Source organism: Orbicella faveolata, unplaced genomic scaffold, assembly GCF_042242905.1.
Source record: "Orbicella faveolata isolate gen_17 unplaced genomic scaffold, um_ofav_v1 contig_12, whole genome shotgun sequence".
NCBI classification, from domain to species: domain Eukaryota; kingdom Metazoa; phylum Cnidaria; class Anthozoa; order Scleractinia; family Merulinidae; genus Orbicella; species Orbicella faveolata.
The window spans coordinates 15,821,894-15,835,017 of record NW_028301539.1 but is presented as its reverse complement, the minus strand read 5'-3'; positions in this window follow the sequence as shown (position 1 = coordinate 15,835,017).

Below are 13,124 nucleotides of genomic sequence, written 5' to 3'. Positions count from 1 at the left end.
TTGTTAAGAATTGTTTTAAGTCAATTCTTCCATACTGAATCAAGTGAGTACCGTTGTATTTACTGCCAGCGGGCTGTGACGTGACTTTTGTGAAGTAATTTCGAAACAGTACCATAAATCTCGTGTTGAAAAGTAGTTTCGCTGGTTTTCTTACTTAGTTGATACTTAACATTGACGAAACACTGTTTTTCTTCGCCACTGAGTACTGTGCGATAACCAATTAACGGTGACGTTACTACAAAGAGCATAGCGCCTCAGTATACTTAAACGCGCTGTAATAACTGTTAACGTGATCACTAAGATTGAATTAAATACCAAATTTGTCGTTTAAGTACTTGAAGTATCTGCAAAACTGTACATTATAATGTAAACAATTCGTTACGTATCCAAATCAAGCGAAGCCGTTATCACTGCCATCACATACAAAAGTTTCTAGATTGTTTGAGATCAACACCCTTCCCGATCAGTCCAAAAACCACTTAAAAATACGGAAAAGCTGTGTAAAAGTTCTTAGAAATGCCTTTCTCATCTCAGATGTTCACATTCTCGGGTTCTAAATGCATTTTGGGTTAAAAAACATCCTGATTATGCATATTTCCACGAGACGCGAAAATCAGACAATCGTGGACAAAAGTCCTTGGGACACTTACGTAATGTAGCGGATTATCTGTGTTTTAGAGCTGAAGTATGAAGAAAATGCTGGGGGTGGGGGGCGGGGAGCGAGGTTAGGCAGGTGAAGTTGTATTCGCGCCTGGCGTGTACGCAAAAGCGCCAAAAGTGCAAATTTGTCCCAAGACTTTTGTCCATGATTGTAGCAGTTAAATCTAGACGATGGGGGAATTCGAAAACAATTTAGACTTTTTTCTTTCTATGATACCCATCATAAATGAACAGATGATGAATGTTAAGCTCGGTAATGAAATGTGAAAGGTGAATTGATCAACATGACAAATGATATCGATCCTTTGACTTCAAGCATTCTATTCCTGGCTTTCCATTCAGTCAGATCGGTATACATGATGAGCCAACTGGAATTCCTCTACCCACTATTCCACCTATCCCCTCACGCCTGTGTTCCCCATTTCCCGCTAAGTGTATAACTAATGCACAAGTAGAGATAGTATTCAACTGCAGTTGGGTCAGTCACTGGGCTACAGTGTAGTAGGACAGTTAATGACACTCAGAATTCGTTCGTTTTCGTTCGGAACACAATCTCATTAATGTGTTTAATACACCAATCGCATTCGATAGCTCCATATTATCCATTATTATATGGCTAGCTCCGCGAGCGGGCAAGATGAAACAAATCCTGCGCCGTGATTGGCTACCCGAGCGGGCAAGATGGAGCTATCTTGCCCGCTCGGGACTACCCGCCGTGTTCCGCAAGAAAAATTTCCCCAAAAGCCATATAATAAATCCTTTATTGACCAAGCTTGTTCGGTCAAGATGGCTGGATATTGGCCTCGTTCTTTTTTTGCGAGTTTATGGACCTCGACTCCGTCTCGGTCCATAAACTCGCAAAAAAGAACTTGGCCAGTATGCAGCCATCTTGACCTCACACTTGGTCCATAACCCATACTTATATAGGAAGTAAGTTCTCTTGGAATGGTTGAAATTACGTGTCATTTTACCTCCCTTCAAATAAAATACATCATCCATACAGTGTATTTACGTTTTTTTCTTTTGTACGTTCCGGTATTGTTGCGTGTGCGGTACTACTGTTTAGGTAACCCAGGGGATGATCAAGTAAGAAACTAGCTTGACAATTAAGACCGAGTTTACCAGAAGACCAGGCGGGGGTGATACATGCCATCTCTCCTTTTTGGATGAAACTTTGCCAGATTGAAGGTACTACCCAACAACTCTAAAAGACAAAGTGGGCCGGCTTTGGGTTTTTTGCCCAAAATCCCAAAAATGTCACTAAAATAAGCGTCAAATTTAGACACCACTCCTGCTTACAGAATGCATTAAATTTTATTGATATTTTACTCAAATATAGATTGGACCTATCTTAGTTCACACCAGGACTTTCAAGCCATTTGAAGTGACAGGTGCCAATCAAGGATTGTCATTTCCTACCCATGTCACGCAACATTTAGCTATAATGCAAATTAGCACAAATTCTGACTCAAATATTGCTTAAATCCAACTTTCTAAATCAAAACTAATTTTACCACAGTTTAGAGTCACCCTTGGCCTGATAAAATCAAGATTGCAATTGTTGGCATCTGTTATTTTTTGGTAACAAAAGCTGTTCAAACAGCATGACGAGAGACTAGTTTATCGAAGTTATTTCTATGTTAATGTCATTAACAGAGTCTTTGAATATTATTTAGGGCAGTGGAAGCTCAATGAATCCAAAAATCTTTGCAATATCCCTTAACCCTCGGACGTTCAACGGGAGGGGGGAGGGTTAATGCCAAAATTTAGAAAAGTCGATTTACTCTAAGGGGCTGAAACTTTCAGTAGCTGTTCAATCATCCTTCACAAATATTTTGATGTGTCACTTGTGTGTCCATCATTTTTGACGTTTCCATAGCAACCGCTAGTTTCATGTGGGTTTGGCCAAAAATAAACTTTTTTTGACATAATTCTGTAGTTTGTTTTCCAGTTTTCTTCATCAAATTCCAGAAATCCACCAATTTGTACAGGTAATAAGCATTCTGGCTTGATTTTGTATCAATTCCCGTTATTTTTGTACTTTTTAAGAAAAAAGTAAAATTCAAGATGGCGGATCCAAGATGGTGGTCAAATGACGTCATTTGGCAGCCAATATATATGGTATCATTTTGAAGACCAAACTCAGGGCTATCTAAGCAATGTAAATTTATTTCGCTGGCCCTAAACAGAGAGGAAGCCCAGGGGTTCCATCCACTTCCCTCTTGTACCACGGTGGGGTTACGAGTTAGCTTGTGCGACCGCGGGTTAAAATAACAGTGGAAAACACCTAAATTCTATTCGTAAAATCTAAATATGGGAATGAATGGCCATGATATTAAAATTCTAAAACATTGACTAGTTAGGCGAGAGTTTTCCTGGGCATATCTTACTTTTTTTTATTTAGATTACTCTTGAAACTCTGCTCGATCATCACGGACGGGTCACATGCTTGATGTTGCAATTGATTATTGTCAACTATTACTTTACAGTCGGCATACAAACTCATCAATCCTGAGAAGTGTTATTCGCTGAAATTATTGTTTGCCCTCATATATTAACTCTTGAGCTCACCCAATGAATATCCATTTCATGCGAATCGAGTTAAAAAACATCTTTGACTTTTTTTACCTTGCTGCATCAGCCGGCAAGTAAATTTTAATTGATATAAAAATAAGCATTGTGGATATAACTTCGAAAACATGGCAACAAGAACCAAAGACCTTGGTCAGCAGTAAGTAATATTACCAAGTGATAATTAATAGTTTGTTGGTATTATTATCATTATTATTATAATTATTATTATTATAATTAATTATTTTTATTTATATTTGTTGTTGTTATTATTTATTATTAATAGTCTGTTGTTATTATTATTTATTAAATATTCTTTTATATAATTACCTGTAAAGCAAACATGTTCATCGTTGTAAATATGTCCCGAGAAGTCAGATAACCCTTTAATTGTAGGTCAATGCATTTATAATAGCTTTACATAAATCTATTTTATAGTACAGGATTTACTAAGGCTAGTTTCTCTAGATTATTTTTTTCCATCTTTAGAACACAGGACAAACTCTGTCAGGGAATCGAAAAAAAAAATTGTATAACAAGGGCTGTTATGGTTTTTTTTTTTTTTTTTTTGGCTGATACTTGAACTTTCTCTGGGGAAAAATGATGCATCACTGCACTTCAATTAAGTTGGTAAGCTACAAACAAGATTAACTTGTACTTAATTGTCCCATCCGGATATGAACCTTCCGAACCGATTAATTCGCTTTAAAAGGTTGACTTTATTACCAATAGCTCAATGGCTTTTTTATCGATCTTTTAACGTCAGAAAGTAGGATTTTGAAATCGAATTATTTTCCCCCAAAAAAGCTATAACATTCTCCATTTGGATCTCATTTTAGCTCACTCCTCTGTCACCTTTATGGCATTCCAGTCCGTCTAAGAAAAACCACAAAGTGATCAAAAAGCAGATTAAGGGACCGTTCATTTTTTATGAGGGAGGGGGGGCTGATGGGATTTGGGAAGCACCATTTAAAAATCGCATGACCCCTCCCCCCCCTCAGCTTACCAATTTTTTCACATGGCCCCCCCTTATAGCGGTCATTTTTTGGGATGACCCCCCCCCAAAAAAAAAATTGAACAAACAATATTTAGATTTCAACTTCACGTTATTGTGCTCACTATGAAGACAATATTTACAATCTCTATACGACAGAGAGCTGTTGTTTAAAAAACAAATCAAAAGAAAGAGAAGCCAATTTCGGATCTCCTAGTTATGGCTCGCCCTGAGCGTGTGGCATTTGGCCTCTCATTGGCATCTTCCTCATCTGAATTGATGAATGCAAGAATGACGTCTCTTGTGTCATCTTCTCCCCCAGAGTCAATGGCATCACTGTCATACTCATCATTGTCACTTTCATCCGTTTCACTGCTGTCAGCACTTGCCCTGTTGTCATTTTGTGTCAATGTCCTGGCATTTCTCAGTGTTGGTTGGCCAGCTCTGAGAGGACTCTTCTGCTACAAGCATGAATGTCTTACAATTGCCTTCACTTTCTCACTCTTGCTGCTTTTCAAATGCTGCTTCAGCCCGTGGTGGTTTGAGTACTTGTTTAGTTCTGGAACACGTAGCTTTTTAAGCTTGGTTAGATCTTCGCACAACTCAGTCCAAGGATAATCCTCCTCCCTACTTAACTTTGCCTTTTCTTCTGCTCTCTTTTTCCTTTTAAATTCCAGCACTTCAAGATGCTGAGGATAATCCACCACAAACTTCGATTTGACAATAAACTTATCTGCAAATAGAGCAACGCTCTCTGGGTCAGATAAAACCAGCCTGCCACTTCCATGCTCTTTCTTCTTTATATTGTTAACTGAATCCAATCGGGGAAAGAGCGCATTACTACATGAGCATCATGAAAGAGGCTCGTTCCAAAATGCGCAATAATGGCGAAAGCGACGAGTCGTTTAAGAAAAGGTTTACAGCTGAACGATGCAGGCAGTTTGACATCTTACATGCAAAAGAAGCAATTTTTCTAGGTGCGGATGGCTGTTCAGAACGGGCGAGTGAGTTTTTCATCCAAGGGTACCAGTTGAAGCCCATTGATGGAAGAAAACTGAACTTCTCCATCAAAGAGCACAGAGCAATGGTGGAAAAGTTGAATGTCATATTGAAAGATGTAAAGGAACACGATTCCACACTCTTTCAGTCCAATGGGCTTGCTTTAAAGCAGGGCGAAGAATTTGCCCACGTCGATATTTAGAAGAGATGGGCCATACATCGCACAGCTCTTGGAAGGGAATTATTTCACCGATGCCGCAAGCGGCAGAATCACCACCAACCTTAAGCGGAAAGTCAGAGATTATGTTTACACCTTCATGTACCCTGAAGAGTACACTCTGACGGAAAGCATTGCTGCTTCTTGCAGCATTGGTGAAAGAGACTCCCATAGCAGCACAAGCGGCGACGAAGAACTCGACGACAGCGGAGATGAAGATGAGTGCCAGTGAAAGTTGCATTCGAAAATAACAGTGTTAAATACTTCTTTTCAGTAGCTACAAATGCTTTTTGTCGCCAAACGTTTTTTTAAAGCAGAAGGAAAGTTTGTAATAAATTTATATCCTGCCTTCTATGTTTATTCTATAGCAATTTTTTTGATATTCGAACATTATGCCATTTTAAAGTTTTACTAAAATATTTCACGTGACCCCCCCTTTTTCCCTTATTTTTTTGGGATGGGCCCCCCTCGAAGGCCATTTTTTTTCGCATGGCCCCCCCCCCCCCAAATCCCACCAGCCCCCCCTACCTTATAAAAAATGAACGGTCCCTAAGAACTGGAATATTCCAAACAAATATTACAAAGAATCTCAACATAATGGTAATTGGTTTGGATGAACGTTTTATCTGTCATGTAACAGCTTTTAGTCGAGACATGTAAAGATGTGAGCATGAGATACACACACATCTGCAGTATCATCTGAGGCTTTTAATCTTTATCACTCAACTCCAGAAGAGCAAATACTTCATGGACCGTTTTGGAAACATTCCAGCAAGATTCCTTTTACCCACTGATAATAGCTATCTCTGCGTGTTTCATAAAATGATAGCTTGACAATTTTCACAACTACAAAATTACTCGGCGACTGACGCCTTCTCTTTTGACCGTCCTCAGATTTGAAAAGAGATAAATTGATTTGAGAACGCCAAGGTAAATCCCATTTTTTTAACATAAACCGTTTACAACTACTTAGCCTTGGCCTCTGATAAATTGTGACATCTCAAGGGCTTTAAGAGCATCCATTGCAAGAAATCCGGCATATTTTGACATACGCGAATTATTGCGCCATTTTGAGTGGCCAGTTTTAAGCTTGACAATTTAAAAAGAGTAATTTTTATACATCCGCCTATGTTGGAGGTCTATTGATAGAGGATAAATGCTTTACTAATAACATAGTCGTTTATAGAGATATTTACGAGTTGTTATCCCATGGAGTCTTCATTTACATGTATATAATCGTCTCTTTCTTATCCGGTTTATGATTAATTAGCCGGCAGGCCATAGTCCGTGTGTTTAATTTCTTACCCTGAATTTCTGAAGAACAGGTTGATGGTAGTGATGACCATATTTACAGAGTTTTAACGATGCAGTTTAACGAGTCTTGCCAGCAGCTCACATTAATCCTGATAAACGCTAAGTCAGTTGTACCACCATTAAGCTTAATGGCTTCGACTTGTGAAGAGCGATGAGAGTTAAAATTCAGTGTCTTCAATAACCAAGACTTTGGTCTTGCTATCGTTGATAGTGTACTCTTTTAGCGTCAACTCGTCTTGATGTAGTAGAATCTGTAATAGTACATCGATGGCTTCAAACCTGCATTTCAGCCTGTTGTCTTCCACTGGAGACGGAATACTTTCACCAGTCGTTCTCTTGACAAAGAGCTTTTCTTGAGGAGTGGCACGGGGTCGTGTTTGCGTAAGTTCATTCGCAGACGTTACAGCCTCGAATTCTCGTTTTGTAAAAGAGGAAGAGTACCGACGAAATGATTTCGTCATGAATTAAGGCTCTGATATCCAGACACTAATGATCCTTGAAATGGTAAGACGACCGTGGTACTCGCTGCAGCTCTGTCGAAGATGAAGATGACTCTTTGTAATTTTTTAGCTGGGGTCGCCGCGTCTGGTCAAATAGTCTCTATTATTGCTCTACGTAAGTGCAACTTTTTTATCCAAGTAAAACTGTCAAGACTGCTGTGGAAGTTATCCAAATTTCCCGCAGTTGTAGTGTGTTTCTTGCACTAATCTTTTCTTTGCCGCCAACTCGAACACCGCGTACGAGGTTAACTGTTCGTGAGAGCTCTAATTTACTCAATTTTTTTTTCTGGTATCGTGATAATCTGATATCGTTGAACTATTTTCCGGTCTTAAGGGCCTTATTTTGTAACTGGGTGCATTGAAATGACAATAAACATCACAGAGGGCAGAAAATACTGAGTACATTCGTAGGAGGTCCAGAACATGTTTACTTTCAACACTCCAACAAAAATACCCAGCAGATCATGTGTCTTAAAATAAAAGAAGCGGTTTTCTCTGCGAGCACGTTCTCTGTTTAATGATAAATGTGGTTTCATTTCCGGCTCACATACTCGGCCAAAGCTTGTTAAGTGCATATAAAATTATGAAAAGGGCCGCAGTGTAAGCTTATCTCATCAATCCATCCGCTAGCGGATGATAGTGGGTTTTAACATTACTACAGTAAGTCCTTTGTTTTCAGTCAGCACTTGAGTTACTCGAACTTACGTTGACGTAATCACTTGACGTCACGCAGGTCAGTTTACCATGCAGGGAGTTCAAATAAATCGTTCTTTCTAGCGAATGTCAAGTGATGCTGTGATGATAGCGCGGTGCTGTGCGAGATATTTATAATGCCATGAAACGATAACGGCCCCCAAATTATTTATGAATAGTTGTCAGTCTGTACTATGTAGAAAAAAAAAATCAAATTTAATGTGTAGACTATCGTGTTTTTTTCTTTTCATATGCTTTTATCACTGTGTTAAAATTTGTGATGATTTATTTTATTTTGATCTTTTCTCGGATATTATTAAGGGGGAATCGCTCAGCCCAGGAAGGGAACCCGGGTTGAAATTCAGAAATCAGCTAGGTGGTCATACAACTAAATATAGGACTGATAGGAGAAGTAAGAGCGAGCTTTAAACTTAACGATATTCTAAAGAAAAGAAGGGGACGGTCGAGCATGTTTCATGACAGCCATTTTCCAGCATTGCGACGTTATAAGGTCTATGAGGGCAACACGCCTCATATAGTCATCACGCATGGAATAGAAAGCTGACTCAGCGCTCAATTGAGGAAAGAAAAAGCTCTACACATTACGCCTTGCGTTTCAAGTACAATGATGTTTTTCTTTCTTTAATCAGCCTAAAGTTTTCTAAACAAACGAAACATTTGCCTTCTCGTGACTGTGATAATTACCTGTTGATTACAATCACCTGGGTTAGAGGTCGCCTCAAAAAAAAAAAAAGAAACGTTCCATGAAAGTACGTGCATTCAACAGTCAGCCAACAGAATCGAACTTGTATAAATAAACCCTCGGCATAGCAATGGGGGTACTTTAATTGGTAATTATGATTTTGCAGTGGATTAACTTTACCTCAATAATACGTCGTAACGTAACGTTTTCCCATCACATTTTGGATTACTACTTCTTCCAAATTTATTTACACATACAGCTAACTTAACTATTGGCATATCTGTATTTAGCACGTCACTCTTCACTGGTTTAAAACGTACGTTATGTCTATCACCAGGAGCCATAATCGGAAACGGAGACCGTAAGTCTTGGGATCCGCGCGCACCTATATGGGACAATTTTTCTATTTTTAGAACAAATTGCGCCATCCTGACGTCATATATCCGCGCGGATCCACGCACATGTCAGGGGCTCTCGCGTGGGTGTTGTCACGTTGCGTGATCAAATGGTGAGAGGTGAGAGACCTTGAGAGATTATCTTGCGTATTTTTCACAGCGATGGCAGGGAATAAGGCAGGGAATAGAACCAGGGCGCTTATATGTAGTTTTATGCTCTGAGCTAACGGAAAAGGTGGGATTTTCAGGGTCGAAAACAAGACTTCAATCTCGCGCTGGGAATGAATAATAAGATCTGCTCGCGCTTGTTGTAAGCTTACGCATATGTTTTTGCATTTGTTCTGACTTAAGAATATAGCAAGAAAACTCTCTACTCTGGTATCGAGTTAATTTGTGAGTTTCTCAGACAATGGTTAATCATAACCAAAACCTGTTTTGGTGGTTTCTTATTGTTTCTGCTTGTTTAGTGAGTTTGCAAAAGTTTTTGAAAGGAAAGTCTGACGCGTACAATTAGTTCATTTGCATAGCGCAGCTCGTGCACTTTCAAGTCCGAGTCGGTGTTTTCAATTGTCAACAAATTTTGACAAAGATTTCTTTCGTTATCTTTTGTGCTGAGATGCTGCAACAAATTTCACGAACGTAAAAAAGGCTACTAACATCATGTGTGTTTCTTCAACATAAAAAATAATTGGGAATGAATGACACATGATCTAGTCATTTGATATAGCATAGACCACTGCGCAAGGGAGTTTAATCTCTATTTATAGATGTACACACTCCAATGTTAAGAATGGCTTCGATGTTTTGCTCAATTGTAACTTTTTTTTGAAAGAAAAGCGTGACAATATGTACCGGATGTCACCTTTGTCCTCATCTCATCCTCTCACTTCCCAGCTAAGCTAAGTGTATGTACACAATAAACTTGACTTACTGACTTACTTACTTATTTACCAGCCTTAGAGAGTGCACAGGCATTAAGATCGTCAGATATGATTTCAGTGATCCACAGGCTGGAAAAGATGTCTGTGACAGATGAATTGCCTCAGTAAAGAGCCATGTGCGTCGTAGCATAAATGAAGGCGACGACATCAGAAGTGCTAGTGATATCCTATGGCGGGTTGAAGGGTGCCAGGCATATCAATAATATTGTTAAGATTCAAGGGTCAGGCCAGACCATGAAGCACACAATGTCTGGGATCCTGCCTCTAAAATTTTTAAGGTTTGAGAGTGTAGAAGCTTATGATGTGGGCTCTGGTAAACGTTTTACACCTGGACAATGAGGAATGGATTTGAAAGACCTCAAGGGCCTACAGACTTATGCATAGAACAGCCCTTAAATGTACTGTGCACAAGAGAGACTGCTACTTTTAGATCCAGGAGTTTGGCAAGTGTCAGCCCCAACAGCCTCCATCTAGGCATAGTTAATAGAAGGGGATTATTATAAATCTAAACAAAGTTCTTTGTTGTATGTTTTTGTTCTCTTTTTGGCCTTGAACGTGCGCAAAACATAATTGTTGTATACTACTGACCGAGGAACTAACCAATAGAAACGTTTTGGTTAAGTAATTCATGCATAGTGTATGAGCACAAAAAAGATTGTCATGGTCGTGGACCTTCCAACACAAATCTTGGCATCTTTGTTTGCTCCTTTGATGTTTGCCGGGCTTCATAACCATTTACCTCAATTAACTATGGTCTAGGCCTCACAATCTATCGAAGAAGAGTCCCAAGTTGTCAAAGCTACGAGAGTGTAGTCTTCCTACCCTGAGGAGGGATTCACAAAAACATACCAGTATTTTGCAGTCTGCAGAAACACAGATCAGCGGGTAAACACCTGATGAGGTTAGAGAAAGAAACGGCATAGACAGCGTCAAATAAAATGGGTTGAAATCCCAAACGTCCTTTAGTGATCATGATCCACATGAGAAATCTCAAAGGGATGGGTCTAAGGAACCCGCTTTTCTGAGAAAGTGAAAAGAACATTCCTGGAAGGTGAGGAGACAGGACGAAAATTTAGTGGATGGGTGCAGTAAGATGAGACTCTGCAAGACAGCAGTGGCAGGAAAATGTCCAGCAAAGAAGAGTAGCTTGCTGCAGACCAAATAGCCCAGTACTTCTGCAGGTTGTCTGTGATGTACAGAAGTGGCCAACTCACCATACACCAGGTTGATCTGAGTCCTTCTCAAGATTAAGCAGAAGAGATCTTGACTGGGCTTGCAGTAGGAAAACAATACTACTTCTTAGCTACTTTACCATCCACCATGTAGAATATGTAGCACAGTCTTGTGACCAGAAAAAAAAATTACTTATTTCACAGCGCTATGGAGCTACGGATGTACACAGGAGGTTACTGAGCAGAAAAGAAAACGATAGCCGAGAGCCACTCAAGCTTCTTGAGTGCCTAGAAAAATTCAAAAAGTTCAACCAGGGCAAAACCTTGCTAAACCTAAGGCACTGGTTCCGTGTATGTTGTCATGTGTGCTCGCTTGGACCCTAGGTTTTTCAGATAATTTCAGCTACTAGATCTTCTCAAGGCTCAATTTTTTCTCAGAATTGCAATTTTTTTCACACATCTTCTTACTCGCAGATATGCGATTATTTATCATATTTTGTGCTAACATCTTTGAGGTATAAAATTTATCTGCGGTTAATTCAGTATAGGAACTTTCAGAAGAAAAACGCTAGCTGAAGCTCAATCTCACAGTTCAAGTGTTATACATGTGTTTACCAAGATTTACTTGCATGCCTGATGCAGCAAAATCAATATCTCAAGGGTTTTTTAACTCGAAATGGGGGCAAACAGTAGTTTCAGCAAAGAATAAAATTCTCAGAATTGATGAGTTTGTATGCCGAATGTAAAGTAAAAGTTGGCAATAATCAATTGCAAGATCAAATATTAATGACCTGTAATGATTGAGCAGGGTATCAAGAGTAATCTAAAAAGCAAGATCGAGAAAAACAAGGCCGAGAAAAACTCTCATCTACTAGTCAATGCTCTGGTCAGGTATTTAAACATCACGGCCGTTCATTCCATATCTAGATTGTACGAATAGAATTTAGGTGTTTTGCACTGTTATTTAACCCGCGGAGGTACAAGCTAACTCTTACCCCCACCGTGGTACAAGGGGGAAGTGAATGGAATCCCCTTAGGTTTTTTGTTCTGATAAGGGACAGCGAAACAAATTTACATTGATTAGATAGCCCTGAATTTGGTCTACAAAATGATACCATAATCATTGGTTGTGACGTCATATGATGTCAAATAACTTCATTTGACCCACCACCTTGGATCCACCATCTTGGATTTTACTTTTTTCTTAAAAAGTCAAAAAATAACAAAAATACTTATCAAATGTACAAATTGGTGAATTTCTGTAATTTGATGAAGAAACCTGGAAAAAATACAGAATTATGTCAAAAAAAGTTTATTTTGGCCAAACCCACACGAAACTAGCGGTTGTCATGGAAACGTCAAAAATGATGGACACACAATTGACATATCAAAATATCCGCCAAGCATGAATGAACAGCTACTGAAAGTTTCAGCCCCTTAGAGTAAATCGCCTTTTCGAAATTTTGAAAAAACCTTATTGGGGGACGGCATTCACCCTCCCCCCTGTACGTCCGAGGGTTAAGGGATATTGCAAAGGTTTTTGCATTCATTGAGCTTCCACTGCCCTAAATAATATTCAAAGACTTTGTTAACGACATTAACATAGAAATAACTTTGATAAACTGATTCTATAATGTCTAATATTTTTAGATTTTGTTGGAACTAGTCTCTTGTCACGTTGTTTAAACAGCCTTTGTTACCAAAAAATAACAGATGCCAACAATTTTATTCTTGACTCTAAACTGTGGTAAAATTAGTTTTGATTTAGAAAGTTGGATTTAAGCAATATTTGAGTCAGAATTTGAGCTAATTTGCATTATAGCTAAATGTTGCGTGACATGGGTAGGAAATGACAATCCTTGATTGGCACCTGTCACTTCAAATGACTTGACACTCCTGGTGTGAACTAAGATAGGTCCAATCTATATTTGAGTAAAATATCAATAAAATTTAATGCATTCTGTA